Here is a 13,808-nt window from a genome sequence, read left to right as displayed (position 1 = left end):
AGAATTGGATACAATTTCATTTACTTTAAGCTTTTGCTGCTCAGGATTTTGTTCTTCAGAGACGAGCTAACAAGTGTCGATGGCCATGTTGGCCTCAATAATAGATCTCCTTTTCTTGAATGATCTATTTCAGTTGCATTATTATCATTTCAAGATGGCCTTGTGCTTACAGACACATTCTCAGTGAACATAACAAGAATGCTGATATTTCCTCTATGTGGTTTGCCTCTTCAGTTAGTAACTTTGTTTGGAGAAACATCCTCAACTTATTTTCCACAAAGCCATTTGCAAAAGAGAGGTTATCTAAAGAATTCTTTTCCATATTGTATGCTTGTTATTACTAAAGAAGATTTTGTCCTATAAACCATACTGAGATTTTTAAAACCGTTTTAAGCAGTAATTAGTGAAAATTTTGTTGTCTTTTCAATAAACAGAACTGACACATCAGTAAGAAATAGATAACCCACAGAAAAATGGACAGATGACTGGAATAGTGACTTCACACACAAAAGGAAATCCAAATGGCCAATCAGTGCTCAGATTCACTGGAATTAAGGAAATACAAAATAAACTACAATGAGAGACACCTCCTACACCCCCCGGGCTTGGCAAAAATTGAAGTCCGACAATAACAAGTGTTGGCATGGGTGCAAAGAACAACGGATACTCATGCATTGCTGGTGGGATTGTAAAGACACTAGTTTGGAAAATAGTTTTGCGTTAATTAGTAAAGCTGAAGAGATGCACTCCCCCTGACATCCCCCTAAAATCTCTTCCAATAACTTTAATAAGTGGCTCCCAAAGTATGGTCCCTATTCTCAGCTGGTAGCATCAGCATCACCTGGGAACTTCTTAGAAATATAAACTCTCAAATGTAACCCCAGTTCCACTGAATCAGACACCTGAGAGTGGAGCCTTGTCATTTGTGAACCATGTGGGTGATGGTCATGAGCTTTCAAGTAGAAGAAGCACCACCTGAGAGAAATTTGTGAGCATGGGTACAGGATCCATGATAAAAATGTTCACAGTAGCAACCACGTATCCATCAACAGGAACACAGTCCCTTCTATTTATACAATGGAATAGTACACTAAAATACATGCATTAAAAATGAATGCATTCCATGGATAAAACTTATGGTCAGTCATTATGCTGAAGAAAAGAAGCAAGACACAAATGAAAAAAAAACCCTGAAGAGAAGAACGGAATTGATTACCATAAAATCCAGGAAAATGCTTATCAGTATTGGAGAAGGAAGGAAGTATGATCAAGAAGGAGCTTGCAGTGGAGCGGAGTTTATGAGAGGCTGACAATATTCCCTGTTTTGACCTGGTAGGTGATTACATCTTCCTTGACTTTATGATTATACTATAAACTGTATATATGTGCTTTTCCAAATATATATTGCCTTTTACAGTGAAAATAAATTTTTGTGTCTATCAAAGCTTTCAATGTTGCTACCAAAATCAAATTTAACCAAATTATAACCTGCCTACCTTTGTAAGTCTGCTTGATTCTCCTTCCCATTATAAGAAGCTCCTCCATAACATTACTACTTCTGTTCTTTTTTTTTTTTTTTTTTTTTATGTCTTCCTGCAGGGGAAAGAGAGTTGGGGACAGACTCGAAGATGACTATCAGCCAGACTCATTATCCCTTCTTCTCCCTAAATGTGTAGAGGAGTCGAAAAGCAACCAGGCTTCTCAGTAAGCGAGGTTGATATCACCCACTGATCCAAGGTTCTGCTCCCACTTTTGACTTTGTTGTTTATTTGCAAACTTCTTTAGTGATTGCTGTTAGACTGGATTCATGCACAGTTAGAAGGGAAGAAATAACACATTAGTTCTTCCAAATATAATAGTGATGGCACAGATGCTGGTTGGATCATACTTGAATTGTCTGAGTTTAAAGCAGAAGGTTCTTCTCAAACAATTTTAAAGTCAGGTCCTTATTTTTCTTTTGTTTCAATTAAGACAAGTGTACCTTGGCCACAGGTCTACGGTGATTGAATTGATAGCTATTTATCCTACATGGATAATATCATTCTTTTGTCAATAGTAATGATCATGTGAGTATGAACACATAAAAAATATAGCTACATATTATGATACAACATACCAAGCACAGTGTTTGTACAGAGTAGGTGCTCAGTGAACACTCAACTGATATAAGCACATCTGTCATATAAAAATATGTCTAAAATACAAGTATTATTATAAATTGTTATATAATTTAGCTGTCTAATTTTTCTGGTGTGTGTATTTACTTTATTATTATGTGAATATGTGTATATGGCATAAAATTAGCCATTTTTGGTGTGCATTTCAGTGGCATTAATTATATTCACAATGCAACCATCTAGCCACACGGTTTTCACCCTCATTTTATTGCCTTTGTTAGAATCGACTTTGGTATTTCAAATTGCTTTCTTAAAACTTCCTCGGAATTTACCCAAGGGATACAGGAGTACTGATGCATAGGGGCACTTGTACCCCAATGTTTATAGCAGCACTCTCAACAATAGCCAAATTATGGAAAGAGCCTAAATGTCCATCAACTGATGAATGGATAAAGAAATTGTGGTTTATATACACAATGGAATACTACGTGGCAATGAGAAAGAATGAAATACGGCCTTTTGTAGCAACGTGGATGGAACTGGAGAGTGTGATGCTAAGTGAAATAAGCCATACAGAGAAAGACAGGTACCATATGTTTTCACTCTTATGTGGATCCTGAGACACTTAACAGAAACCCATGGGGGAGGGGAAGGAAAAAAAAAAAAAGAGGTTAGAGTGGGAGAGAGCCAAAGCATAAGAGACTGTTAAAAACTGAGAACAAACTGAGGGTTGATGGGGGGTGGGAGGGAGGGGAGGGTGGGTGATGGGTATTGAGGAGGGCACCTTTTGGGATGAGCACTGGGTGTTGTATGGAAACCAATTTGACAATAAATTTCATATATTAAAACAACAACAACAACAACAAAAAACTTCCTCTAATACAGCCGCTCCCTCTTCCTACACTTTATCTTTTGCCATCTTTGCCAGGTCCTTGGTCTCTTTTACAGCCTGAATCATGTGTGTTATCTCATATGTGGGGAACTAGATTTCTGTGTCAACAGGACTTTCTTTCCTTCTTCAGCTCAGCTTACAGTTGTCCAATAGTGGAAGCTGTTACATTAAACTATGGAGAATTAAAACAAAAAAAATCCATTCTTACTAGGAAAAATGTAGACTCTTGGTTTCAGAATCCTTTGGGACCCATCATGGGTTATCTAAAGTACCAAAAATTATTAGCCTGATGTCTTAGTGGAAGTACTCAGGATATTAATTCACCAGTTGTATATAATTCCCAAGTTAGTCTCTCGTGCCAAACAGTGACTAATTAAGCTGTGGATAATGTCATGCTGCAAGAGTGATAAAACAATAATGATGGTGATAATAACAATAGCTAACACTGAGCGCTGTTAGGTGCCAAGCATGGTTCTAAGGCTGTTATGTGCACTACTTTAGGTAGTCATCATAATAATACTATGGCATGTATACAGTCGTTAGCCTATTTTATAGATGAAGAAACCAAGACTCAGAGAGGTAAATTATATGTACAAAGGTTATAGGATCTGAACCCAAGCAGATGGATCTCAGAGCCTTGGTCTTAGTCACCATACTGTGACCCCTATTTAAGAGTAGAACACAAGAGAATGCTTAATTCTCATGTCCCTTGTAGGAAGCTAGTTACTGCAGGTGAAAACATACAAAAGTAGATTAGGAACAAGAATAACACACACACACACACACTCCTTTATTTCTTTGGGGGGTCAGTGAGAGGTGGAGCACAGAGCTGGGAGAATTAGCCTGTTAGTAATCAGTTAATAATAAGTGCTGAAAGAAAGGCATTTGGAGAAAAATATCATGGCAGTTTAGTTGGGAGGAGATTATTTTTAGCTACTACGCAGGAAGGAGTTGAGTATACAATGTAGAGCCATCAAAGATTTTTTGGCACAAAAGGAATATAATGAAAGCTATGCTTTTAGGAAAATAAAACTGCCATCAGTGACTATTATGGCCTGGAAGGAGAAAAGACTCAAGGTGGAAAGGCCAATTTGGAGGTGTCTATAGGAACCCACAGGACAGGTAGGGAGGGCTGGAATGAGGGCAGTGACGATAGGCATGGAGAGGTGGGGAGAGGCTCTACAGAGGAAGGCCAGAGCAATGGATATGAAGGGTCAAGTTGACTACAAGATTCCAATCAGGATGAGTGACAGAATGGGGTCTCATTAAGAGAAACAGAAAAGATGGGAGAAGAGCACCTGGGAGGAAAGTGCAGGTACAGAATTTGAAGCTCTGGTAAGATGCATAGGGACACTGTTGAGGAATTTAACTTTGAGAGGGAAGTTAGAGTGGGGACCTAGAGTTACTGCAGAGCCTGGAGAGTGAAAATCATGGAAATGGAGGAGAATGTCAAGGGAAAATATAGAGTCAAATCAAGAGTGTTAAAGACAGAATCTTGGGGAACATTTATATTTAGAGGCAATAAGTAGTCAGAAAAGATAAAGTTAGACAGATAGGAAGAGTTGAGAGCAGCAAAGCCAAGGGAGGAGAACATGTGGAGAGCGAGGGGGTAAGAGACAAGATGAAAGGTCATGGAAAGCACAACAAAAGATGAGGCAGTGGGTTTGGCAATAGAGACTTGCGAGGAAACAGCTTCACTTGAGTGGTGGGGGAGAGGGGGGTTTAGGGGATGAGTGTCTGGTGAGAAAGGGGAGGATGCAGCAAGTGTAGACACACCTCCCAAGAGGTTTGTTGATGAGGCATACATGAGTATAGTTCAAAGTAGTAGAAGGATCAGGAGAAAGTTTGGTTTAGGAAAAAAGAGCCAAGGTTTAGGGACTAAGAGGAAGAATCCCAGTGGAGAAGAGAGAAAGAAAATGGGTGAGAGGGGGCAGGGAGAGAGAGAGAGAGAGAGAGAGAGAGAGAGAGAGAGAGATAACTGACACAACCAGAGTAGGCAGGCAGAAAGCAAGTGAGAGCCCAAAGAGAGGGAGGCATTGGGCAGGAGAAGGGCCTTTCTTCGTCCAACACTTAAAGAAAGGAGGGGAAGATGAAGAAAGCTGTTGATGTGAGATATGAGAGGGAGAGCACTTTGGGAGCTCATGGAGGAAGGCCAACCAGAAAAAAGTGAGAGCGTGGGCAGCATAGAAGTACTTGATCAAAGTGCAACAGGGTTGCAATAAACACAGAGAGAAGTATGGCATGTAGTCAACAGAGGAAGGACAGTGAAAGATACTGGGGAATGAGGGCCACCTGATGTTGGATAACATGTATGGTGGAGCAACCACATCGGTTCTATGACTTTTTAAAAACTGGATTGTTTAGGCAGGGAGCAGATATGCAGGAGCAGCAGACAGTGGAATTCACTCTGGTTTGGGAATTAGAATAGGAGTCCAACTGAGGCACAAAGGGTCAAAGTCACTAAGGAGTAGATAGAAAGGCCAGAGGACTGAGAGAAAAACATTGCCTGGTATGGTGGCGCTGGAGGATCAGCTCCCCTTTGAAGATAACCTGCTCTGGAAGCACAGCTGACCGACAGCTTCCAGTAGTCTCAGCACTTGTGGATTCACTCAGTATTCGTCCCAGGCCAGGCTGCTTCCAGGCTGCACCAGTAAGGACTAAAGCCAGTGAAGGGACTAAATTTGGCCATCTTTCCCCATGTGGGACTCCTGTCATAATTAAGTGTGCTCAGGGACTCCGTTGGCTTGGTTGAGATTTTTCTCGGACTTTTTTCTGGAGTCTGAAGCTCTTCCTACCCAAACCCTCCTGCCCTCTCTCCTTCTTAGTTATTAGAACTGCCTGCCAATTTGAAGACTCTCCCAACCTGAGTCCCTCTCACTTTTTGCCTCCCAAGCATTTCCCCCAATAAATCTCTCACATGTCTAATTCTATTTTTGCTTCTGCTGTTTTGGAAGTCCTGAAGGGACACATTGGGCTTGCTATTATTAGTGGAGGACCTAGTGATTGGAAGATGTAGGCAATGAGGTGACTGCAAAGATGTGAAGATTTTGTTTATGCAATTCCTTTTTGAATTATAGACTCACAGGAAGATGCAAAAATAGTACAGAGATTTCCCCTATACCCTTCACTCTGCTTTCTCCAGTGGTAACATCTTATATAATTAAAACCAAGAAATTGATATTGATATAATATTGTTAACAAGTTCATATGATTTGGGGTAATCTGTTTCTCATTATGTTCCTGTCCACATCATAGATATATTGATCTCATCTTCTTTGCAAAAGGCCACTTAAATAACAGTTCCTTCCAAGTCAACCAGCTCTATAACCGCAAGGTTTGTAAGATGCATAAATAAAGCCATTAGGTGGAGGGAAAAATAGAAAAATGACATATGTCTATTGAGGAGAGGGCTCCCCATCCACCCAAACATCCATCCATCCATCCATCCATCCATCCATCCATCCATCCATCCATGTTTGCTAAGCTTTTCCTAAGTGTCAGGACCTATATTGTGCATCTACTGCATTAGAATACTGTTATCAAAATGGTAGCAGCAGCTACCACACCTGTGCTTGAATTAAGATGCAGTGAAGAACCCAGATATATAGTTGTTTTGTGGGCAAAGGATATCCAGATTGGCCCTGTGATCATTTTTACCTAGGCAGTAATTCAACTGGTAGCAACCGTATGCTCAACAGCCAGGATCATGCCTTTTTATGAGTCACTGTAAAGCACCAAGTGCATTGACATATACTTCATAAATGCTAAATAATAACAAGTCAGTGAACCTAGAAGTATTGGATTCAGTATTCGAGACATTAAATCCAAGTTATTCTGTTCTAGAAGCAAGGCAAACAAATAAATCAGCCCCAAATCAAATAAAGCCCACATGCATCCCCGGCCAGCAGTGGGTGTTGTCTGGAACGCACTTTATGGGCGAGTGGCTCTCTCATGAAGGGGCACTTGTTAGTACTTTACCTGACATATCATATACAGTGCCTTGCCTGTGATTTGGGAGGAGAGTTTAATATCTGACCCACAGAAGACAACAGCAACACTATGTTCTTAAAGCTCCACTTCCCTTTATTTGATACCAGAAAATACAATCTGCTGAAGCTCTTGAGAAGAGCAACAGTCACCCACTGAGCAATTAGACTGATCCTGGTGGGAAGTCTCTGTAGGCAGTACTGGGAGACTCTGTATGTATTTCAAAGCCAGGATTTAGTTTTCCTTTAAGATAGAAGTCCCTTCATGGCTGCCTGTGACTCCTTGAGGGTTTAGGCACACAATATAGAAAGCATGAAATGCTATGGATGCTATACTGGCAACCAAACTAGCCTACAGCACAGTTGAATGCTTTTCTGATTCACAGGCCAGAGCCTTGAGCAGCGTCTGGTTCTGTCTGATTTGGGATCTCTGGACACAGGCCCTTCTGTCTAGAAGCCTGCCATCTTGGTTCCACATGCAAACATGATTTACCTCCATCCACATCCCTTTAGTCATTTCATAGTGATGACATCCTTGGGAGCAAAGCCCAACCTTCCACAGCAAAAGATTGACGGCAAAGCCATTGTAAAATGAAGAGGTAATAACTATGACATCTCCAGGAGTGATACACACCAATGAGATCACATTTTGAATGGAGTCTAGAGGAGATTCTATCCTTTAACAGTCATTTCCAAAAGGATTTTACTCTCATTCAATTGCAGCCAAGAGGAAGGGAGCCAAAGACACCTAGATTTAGCCAACAAAGTGTTGAGGGGAGGAATGAGCCAAAGGGGAAGGTACAGAGCCAAGAAACAAAAGGTAAAAAAAAACCATCAGAAGCTGACTTTGTTAATTCTTATATGAATACAAGTGATTTCAGCCAGTTGCTGCTTGGCCCAGACCTAACTCATCATATCTCACAGAACTAAATGTACACGTAGATAAAATGGTGCTTACAGTGGTTAGGACAGGGGTTCTCAAACGTTACTGTGCATCCAGTTTACCTGGGGAGTTTGTGAAAAAGGCAGATTTCTGTTCTTCAGCCTCAGAGATTCTGACTTGGTAGGTCTGGGATGGGACTTGAAAAATGTACATTTTTAGCAAGTACTCCAGTGATAGAAGCAGATGTATTGCCCATAATATATTAGAAGTCATTGCTTTAAATCACTGCCTTTCAATCTTTCTGAAGATGTGATATTAAGAAGTTTATAGAAATATTTTCCAAGTAATCCAGCCCAAACCTTTCATTTTGCAGATGAAGAAACTGAAGGCTTTGGTAACCTTCTCAAGGTCGCTAACCCAGTTAAAGGTGGAAAGTCAGGACTAGAAGCAAAGTCTAGTCACTGTGCCTTTTGCATTTACTATATACTGTTTGGTTTGCATTTACTATACCTTCTCTTCTTCAAGTCCTGTTGGATATACATGCACATAAGTAGAAATGAGAATGTGTGGATTAGTTTTTAAATTTTTATATTCTTTGAAGCAATTGGTGAGAACTTCAGTGTTGCCAAAGCAAACATTCAGAAGGAAATGGTACTTACCCTCTCCAAAATCAATGGTGAAAAAGATGATAGAAGGGACTCTAAGTTGTCCTCTGAACAACCACAGTGTCTGGGTCCCCCCAGCTCAGTGCCTGGATAAAACAAAAAAGTAAACAGTTGCAAGAAATTGTATTTGTTTCTGATGCTGCATTAAAATAACAAGTACTTTGCATAAGCTTTATTAGAATCAAATCAGATTTAAGTGTCATAATTATGCTCTTCATCTTTAGGTTAATTTCTCACTTTACTTTGTGAGGCCACAGTCAATTTAAGCTGAAGGGTTTTGTGTCTCAGCAAATTCCAGAGCTGTCTTGACAAGGATCACTGGAAGACTAGCCCATAGTAGTTAGAGGACCCTCTGATATGGGCTACAGGGCTCTGAGAACTTCACACTCACTTGTTTTCTGGTTCTTCTCTTTATATATGAAAGGGAAAACTGAGTACATCCTCATTTCAAATGAATGGGGAATCAGAGAAGTTATTCCAAGAACAGTGACTAGATCTTCACAATTTAAGAGGGTGCCCTCATTCATGGGCTCATTCATTCATTCATTCATTCAATTTTTATGAAGACCTTTTATATCCCAGGCAGTAGCTTTATATCCCAGGCTCAGTAGCTTATTGACTAGAAGGAGGGCAATGTGAAGCCTATTGACTAGAAGGTGGGTAAATACTGATTACCAGTTACTCAAGTCATTTTTAAAAAAATGTTTATTTATTTATTTTGAGAGAGAGAAAGCACAAGCATGAGCGGGGGGAGGAACAGAAATGGAGAGAGAGAATCCCAAGCAGGCTCCACACTGTCAGCACAGAGCCCAACTCAGGAACTGTGAGATCATGACCCGAGCCAAAAGTGAGAGTTGAACGCTTAATGGATTGAGCCACCCAGGTGCCCTCGTCATTTAATAGAAAGGTCATGTGTTGTGGAAGCAAGAGCACTCAACTGGGAGTCAAAAGATCCAGTTCAAATTTGGGGCCATTTTGACAACAGCAGAGTTTCTAAACTTCAACACTGCTGATACTGGGAGCCAAATAATTCCTTGCTGTGGGGAGAGCTATCCTGAACATGATAGGATGTACCTTGTAGGATACCATTAAGTGACTCCTACTTGTGGCAATCAGACATGTCTCTAGACATTGACATTGCCAAATGTCCCCTTTGGGGGAGGCAAAATTGTCCCCAGTTGAGAATCACTGGTTATAATAATAGCGACTAGTTTTGAGCACCTATTAGGGCATTGTGGTAGGGCTTTATATACACCACATTCAGTCTTGAAACTAGCATTTCAAAGTAAGCAATACTATCCCCACTTTACACGTGGTGAAATTGAAGTCCACAGATGTTAAGGAAACTGCACAATATTATACAACATGTAAGTGTTAGAGATGTGAACCCAGAACTTTGAACCTTAAGGCTCATGTTCATTGTTCCCTACTTTTTTCTTTTAAACCATTTTAACCATTCAAAAAAGTAAAGAGAATAATCTAATACCTATGTACTTAGTACTCTGAATTTAACAAATGCTATTATTTTTTGTCATAGTTGCTTTATATCTTTTTTTGGCAATAAAGCGTTACAAAGATGAATCTCCCTTTTAGACTTTTTCACTCCTGTTCTTCTCACTTCCTTTCCCAAAAAAACAATTCTATTGAACCATAGCCTCCCTGGGAAAGACTATACTCCTTTTCCATGGATGTGTGTTCACAAGCCACATACAACACTCCAAAAAATGCACAGAAAGGGTACACCTTCTTCTGCAATTTGCTTTCTTTACTCAACATTATGTTTTATGGTTCTAATACTTTTATTTAATAACAGTATTAGAGGGAATAGGCCACTATGTTTTCAACCATTTGCCCCTTGGTGGGCATTTAGATTGTCTCCCACTGTTTGCTCTTCCAAGTTGCACGGCCTGGAGCCCAAGTGTGTGTGTGTGTGTGTGTGTGTGTGTGTGTGTGTGTGTGTGTGTGTTTCTCCAGGATGCACATCTCAAAATGGGATTGCTGGGTCGCAGGCTGTGCACATCTTCAACTTTATTAAATATTGCCAAATTGTTTTACAAAATGATTGCACTAAATTACACCCCCTCCAACAGACTGTAAGAGTTTTCATTTCTTTACATCCCTGCCAATGCTCAGTATTTTCAAACTTTATGTTTGCCAGCCTGATTAGGGCGAAATAGCATATAATTATTATTTCAAAACCTTGTGTTCTTAACCACTCCTCTTACTGTCTACGCTGCTGGAAGCTTCAGTTATGTAAAATGGAGAAAATACCTTTGCCTATTTGTACGAGTAGTAATAAGTTCTTCTGGTGCAGTGTGCATATGCGGGTTTTTTTTAAGTATCAAGTGCCATTTTTGTACATTGCTGGTGGTAGGAGAGAATATTTGTAGTTTCTCTAGCAGACAGTTTGACATAATGTATCAAAATTTCAAACGCACATATATTTTCTTTTAACTTAAAAAAAACCTAAAAATTTCACAAAAATAGTGAAAATATCATAGAATTCCTGTGACCCAGATTGTAAAAATGTTAATGTTTTATAATATTTGCATTATAGTTCTCAATCTCTTTCTCCCTCTCATCTCTCCTCCTTCTTTCTTTCTGTATGTGTGTATATATATATATATATATATATATATACACACACACACATCTATTTGTAAATGCACACACACACATATATTTTATTTCCAAGAGTTTACTTCTGAAAATTTTCTACAAAGACATTCCATTATTTAACCATTGAAAAGTTGTCAAAATCAGAAAATGAACAGCAACATAATACTATTATATAACCCACATATCTTATTCAAATTTTATCTACACTCCAACAAATGTCCTTCATACTAAAATATTTTCTTCCTCTTCCAGGATCCAATGTAAAGTCATTTGTTGTACTTAGTTGTCATGTCTCTTTAGGCTCACTGGAGATGGACTAATTCTTTGGTCTTTTTTGTTTTCAGGGTATTTTTGAAAAGTATTGATCAGTTGTTTTGTAGAATACCCCTCATTTTTGGTTTATCTAATGTTTTCTCATAATTAGATAGAGGGTATGCATTTTTGGGAAAAATACCACACAAGTGATGTTGTATCCTTCCTCAGTGCATCACGGAAGTACTCAATTGCGGTCAGTTTGCCCAATTACTGGTGATGTTATTTTGATCACTTGGTTATGGTGGTACCTGCCAAGTAACTGTTTTTTCCTTTAAATTTTGTTTAATGTTTATTTATTTTTACTCCCATGTGAGTTGGGGAGGGGCAAAGAGAGGGGGAGACACAGAATCCAAGGCAGGCCTCAGCCTCCAAGCTGTTAGCAAAGAGCCCAATGTGGGGCTCGAACCCATGAACTGTGAGATCACAACCTGAGCTAAAGTCAGACGCTCAACTTACTGAGCCACCCAGGCACCCCCCTGTTTTTCCCTTTGTAATTATCTTTTGGGGAGATATTTTGTGACTATGAATATATTCAATTTCTATCAGGATGGACTCCTAGATTTAATAAGTTGATTTGGGTTACTAACCTTATTGTGATGACTAAAGTATTTCATGCTTGGTCAGTGAACACTCATTCAAGCCTACTTCTGTGTTCTTTTGATACATCCCCATTATTCTTTGGCACTTCGCCACTTTCTGTCACTGTGAGATGTCCCACATTCATCTCATGCCCACCCAGATCTTGTCCTGGAACTGACCATTTTCTAAGGAGTCCTGGTTCCTTTGAGTGGAGAATGGTATTTAGAAACCAAGATATGGGTGCTAGGTGTGTTCTTTGTTATGGGTGCACTTAACTTTGAACCTAGTGATTTCTCCTTCAGAAATTCTTGCAACAGGTATAAAATCATTAATTGCAGCATTATATAGAATAGCAAAAGGCTAGATATGACCTAGAGGTTCATCAATAGGGTTAAATAAATTATTTAAGTCCATATAATTGAATACTATGCATCCATAAAAGATTGAGAAATTATTTCCAACATAGATTAAATTAAAAAAATCAATTTATAGAACTATGTATCCAGTATGTTACTATTTATGTACCAAAAGGGGAATATATATACACGTACACACATATATTATATATGTATATGTGCTTGCTGATAAATACATAAAATAGCTCTGGAAAAGCTTACAAAATCCAAAAAACATTGACTGTGGATAAAAGAACTGAGCATTTGGGTAATAGAGGGAAAAAGACTTTCATTATAAACTTTCTTGTACCATTCAAATTTGGGACCATATGAAGCATTAAAAATACTATAAAATATAAAGCAATGCATCACTTTAATGCAAAGTATTTATTACTGTCTCAAATATCAAAAGAGGAAATCTGTTTTCTGGGACAAGAGTCTAGCTAAAAACACAAGTGCAACTGGATAATTATCTCTCAGTATCAATAAAAACAGTCGTATACTTTTATGATTTAACTTCTCTTTCTGTGACATGGGTGTAATATTTTTATCCTAGAAGCCAGAGCAAAGGCAGGTGAAGCAAGAGTGAAAACAAAGTGCCAAGCTACTAGGACGGCTAGTCATCACATATTCTCACATTTATGGGATTTTAAGAAACATTTGTTGAATAAAAGAATGGATGGATAAAGTTATAAGAGAAGGAAGGCGGGAGGAGAATTATATTTCACCACTTGAGTTTCAGGAAAAGAACTTTTAAAAGCACAGGAATACATTAAGGAGCAGTCCTAAGATAGATAATCTTTAATGCATTGTTGTTACTCACTACTTTAGTGATGCCCCAGGCAGGCCACACAGCCTGCCAGTCAGGAAGTCAGGGAGCTGTGTCCATAGTCTGGCTCTGCCACACTAGCCCTGTGACCTGGGGCAACTTATTTAACCAATTTGTGCCCTGTTTCCTATCCTGTAAAATGGGACTTCTAGGGTAGTTGTGAGGATTACATGAGTTACTACATGTAAAGCATTTAAAACTGTGCTGACTCATGGTAATCACTCAAAAAATGTAAGCTATAATTTGTTTTTATTTTTATTTTATTATGGTAATACCACTTAATATGAGATCTACTCTCCTGGCAAAATTTTACATGTACAATACAGTACTGTTAGCTAGAGTCACAAAGTGGTGCGGCAGATCTCTAAAACTTATTCATCTTTTTTAAAAATTTTTAATTGTTTTTGAGAGAAACAGAGACAGAGACAGAGAGAGACAGAGCACAAGTGGGGGAAGGGCAGAGAGAGAGGGAGACACAGAACCTGAAGCAGGTTCCGGGCTCCGAACTGTCAGCATAGAGCCTGACGC

At 39.1% G+C, this 13,808-nt stretch overlaps 2 long non-coding RNA genes across 2 annotated transcripts in view; one reads left to right on the top strand and one right to left on the bottom strand.

Moving 5' to 3' along the window:
• LOC128778175 (uncharacterized) overlaps window positions 1-13,808 on the bottom strand; it is a 479,608-nt gene that overhangs the window by 88,278 nt on the left and 377,522 nt on the right. Inside the window, exon 4 of the long non-coding RNA XR_008423546.1 lies at window positions 8,538-8,629. This is a non-coding gene — a long non-coding RNA (uncharacterized LOC128778175). The remainder of the gene's footprint in view (window positions 1-8,537; window positions 8,630-13,808) is intronic.
• On the top strand, window positions 438-2,320 carry LOC109270691 (uncharacterized). Its single transcript, XR_002081649.2, has 2 exons — window positions 438-1,332; window positions 1,600-2,320. It is a non-coding gene; the product is annotated as an uncharacterized LOC109270691 (long non-coding RNA).

Source organism: Panthera pardus, unplaced genomic scaffold (genome assembly GCF_024362965.1).
Source record: "Panthera pardus isolate Hobbes unplaced genomic scaffold, ASM2436296v1 HiC_scaffold_19, whole genome shotgun sequence".
Lineage (NCBI taxonomy): Eukaryota > Metazoa > Chordata > Mammalia > Carnivora > Felidae > Panthera > Panthera pardus.
The sequence above is the reverse complement of the archived record's forward strand: the minus strand, read 5'-3'. Positions and strand labels throughout refer to the sequence as shown.